Source organism: Aplysia californica, unplaced genomic scaffold (genome assembly GCF_000002075.1).
Source record: "Aplysia californica isolate F4 #8 unplaced genomic scaffold, AplCal3.0 scaffold00154, whole genome shotgun sequence".
Lineage (NCBI taxonomy): Eukaryota > Metazoa > Mollusca > Gastropoda > Aplysiida > Aplysiidae > Aplysia > Aplysia californica.
In genome coordinates this window covers 1,010,901-1,014,384 of record NW_004797424.1, presented here as the reverse complement: position 1 = coordinate 1,014,384, position 3,484 = coordinate 1,010,901, and the positions used below count along the sequence as shown (strand labels likewise).

Here is a 3,484-nt window from a genome sequence, read left to right as displayed (position 1 = left end):
AGCCAGGGCCACAAAGAGATTGTAATAGATAGAGAGATTGGCAGAGAGAGAGAGAGAGAAGAGAGAGAGAGAGAGAAAGAGAGAGAGAGAGAGAGGCAGAGAGAGAGAGAGAGAGAGAGAGAGAGAGAGAGAGAGAGAGAGAGAGAGGAAGAGAGACGAAGAGAAAGGGGGTGGGGGAGGGAGAGAAAGAACGAGGGGCAAAAGAAACATTAGAAGAAGTATTCTGGTATGTCTGGGTTTGATTTGTTAAAAAAAAATTCAGAAAAGAGATAATTTTCGGCTTTACACGGCTGATTTGATTTGTTTCTGCGAATTTACGTTAAGGCGTAGCGGAGTTTTTTTCACGGATTTAGGAAAATGCGATTAGTCATTCAATGTAAATGTAAAAAAGTGGGGGAAACGTGCAGTTGTTGTTGTTGTTTTCCATTTTTTTAGGACAGAATCGTTGCGCTTTATGCCATTATATGAAAATGAAATCTGCGCTAAGTGTCAAAAACTTTTATCAGGCACGCCAATGCTCAACAGCAAGAAATCGCAAGTTCTTTGTAATAAAACACATAATGGCGTGATTATGTAACTCCGTAATGTGTGAAATAATGAGCTAAAAATAAGCGTTTGGCTTTCACTGTTGTTGTTGTTGTTGTTGTTTTTTGGGGGGGCGTGTTTGGGTTGTTGTTTTTTTGTACACTTAACACAAACGAGCATGTTACAGCCACAGAAATATAACATCCCGGAAAAAATATAAATGTAATAGAAGTTCCAAATTTATCGCTTTTAAAAACCACAGCTTTGCAATATAAAAACAAAATCTTTGAACTTTATGCTCTAAGTGTTTGTGAGTAAGCGTGTGCTTTGAAAATCACTGGTTTGTTTGAAGGTAACGTGGAACTTGTAAGAAATAATAATTACATTTGTTTGTTTGTTTGTTTAGTATAGGGTTTTACGGCGCTCGCAACTGCATAAGGTCATATGAGCGCGCGGGACACACCTAATACTTTTTCGTTGGTAGGAAATTTTGAATTTTGCCCGGGTGGCGGCCGAAGCCTACTCTTATCGATTTTAGGCCACCAAGGGATCTTTAACGTGCGCAACTTGCACACGGGCCCTCCGAGATTTTTCCCCCTTGTCCGAGAAGGCTAGGTGTAGATCTTTCCTACCAGAAGATCAGGGATGTGGCAGAAAGACAGCAGTTAGGAGGAGCCAAGGAGTAGCAGTAGAAAGGCTGCAGAAAGAATCAGGAGCCCAGAGGAGGGGGCAAAGGAGGTGAGGGGGTGGGGGCAGAAAGTGGAAATGAAAGCAGACAACAGAACATTGTTAGAGATCAGGAAAGAATGTGAAAGGAGACAATTTTAGAGAAGAAAATTTTTTGGTCGCTACCCGGAATCGAACCCGGGACCTTTGAATGAGAGGCCAACACCTTAACCTCTAGGCCACGAGAGCCCCCTAATTACATTTACATAGCGCATACCCACATACTAAAGCATGTTTTTTTTTTCTTTTCTTTCTTTGTTTTTTTTTAATTTTATTTTATATTTTTAAAATTTATTTTCTTTTCTTTTTATTTATTTTATTTATTTTATTTATCTTTATCTTTTTCTTTTTTTTTCTTCTTTTTTTAAATTTTTTTTTTTTTTTTGGGGGGGGGGGGGGGGGGGGTTAACGGGCTCGCAACAGCACAAGGTCATACGGGCGCGCAGAACATATTTAACATTTTCAGTTTTGATAGGAATTAATTTTGAACTTTCTCCGGATGGCGGCTAAAGCCTACTCTTATCGATCGTAGGACAAGTAAGGGACCCCCGAGAAGCTTTCTTCCTTATCCGATGTTAGATCTTACGTACCTTGAGATCAGGGGTGTGGCTGAAAGACGGCAATAAGAAGAAGCCAAGGAATAGCAGTAAAATGGCAGCAGAAATAGTCAGAAGCACAGAGGAGGGGGAAGAGGGGATGTGTCTTACAATTTGTAAATTTAGTTATATTAACGTGGCAGAATGTGGCTCCCCTTGAGAGAAAACTCTATGGCAGTCTTTCGGAGTTGAAGCAAACTACACAGTTTGTACGCGACATCGGACTGACTGTCTAGCTGCTGTCATCGAGAACGAGGAAGAAGAAGTTATATTATTTATGCATACTGTTGCTCGCCTTTTTAAAGTTTCAGATTAGGAAAACACAATTGAAAATTCTGTGTGACAAGCAAAGTTTTGCTTTTTTTCCCCAGCCCTATCCGTATGCCCTGGGGTCATTTTGTACCCCTGGGGTTGTATTCTTCACATTTTAGAATACTTCTAGTGCGAAGATCTCTACGAAACTTTACGTATTTCTCAAAAAATCATTTTGACAGATTGTTCTGTAAACCGTACGGATCGGATTAACGAGTAAATTTCCTCTGTGGAAAGTGGTGGCACGGAGTACCCCACGTTGTATGGATACGATAGTGAAACACGACGTACGGATAGGGTTAATGCCTCAAAGCGGCGCGTCTTGAAGCATCGGGTAATGATCAAAATGCATGCCCTCAGTGAGTTAAGAAGAAAAGATGCCCCCCCCCCCCACACACACACACATACATAGTCCTCTCTCTCTCTCTCTCTCTCTCTCTCTCTCTCTCTCTCTCTCTCTCTCTTTCTCTCTCTCTCTCTCTCTCTCTCTCTCTCTCTCTCTCACACACACACACACACACACACACACACACACACACACACACACAAACACACATACACAAACACAAACACACACGCACACACACACACACATCCCCTCCCACGCATACACACACATACACACATACATACACACACAAACACACCTAATCCCCTCTGGGGAAATGAACGGTCAACTAAGAGCCAACTCACCAAGATAGATGCTAATAGGTCCAGGATGACAGCATTCAGTTGTGAAATTTTCAATGCATAAGATTCATGTTTCACTTTGCTGATGAACACAGTCTTCTCAACCTAACTTGCTCAAGTAAATTATATGATGGAACGACACAAATTGGTTACCAATGTCTATACCTCCGGTGTCTGAAACCAATATCTAATCAATCAACGACCGGAGAAGTGCCTAAATACAGCGAGGTTTCTGGAATTAATCATTTGAGGGATTTCCCCCCTAATTTTCGTGTGTCAAATCAAAATCTTAGACCTAGAGTCTAAGTGAACTAACCCAAGCTATCAACACTATTATGTTCTTGTTGTAGCCGTAGCAGCTAAACGTGTTATTCTCAGCAACGTCTCCAAGGCTTCAATTCAGAAAAGACATAAAACACTTCAGAAAATGAATTCAGCAAAGATCGAATACGTTTAACAATTACTCATCCTGCCTCACAATAAATTTTATTCACAACTGCCCGCAAGAGAAAATCAGATGCCTTTTCTATATAATATCATTAGTATACCACATCAGTAAACTCCACGTGAAATAAGACGGCGTAGGCAGATCAGTCAGCTGACGAGCAGCAGTTTCCCTTTCCCTGAAGCTCTGA

General features: G+C 41.1%; 1 protein-coding gene across 4 annotated transcripts in view; it reads right to left on the bottom strand.

Annotated features, from left to right (window-relative positions):
• The window catches only part of LOC101863508, a 47,005-nt gene that overhangs the window by 30,513 nt on the left and 13,008 nt on the right, over positions 1-3,484 (bottom strand). Inside the window, exon 1 of one of the 4 annotated variants that reach the window (XM_013081996.2) lies at positions 2,853-3,465. The exons of the other annotated variants lie outside the window; for them this stretch is intronic. The gene's annotated coding sequence lies outside the window, so the exon portion shown is untranslated. Of the gene's footprint in view, positions 1-2,852; positions 3,466-3,484 lie in introns of those variants that run through there. 4 annotated transcript variants of the gene reach the window in all.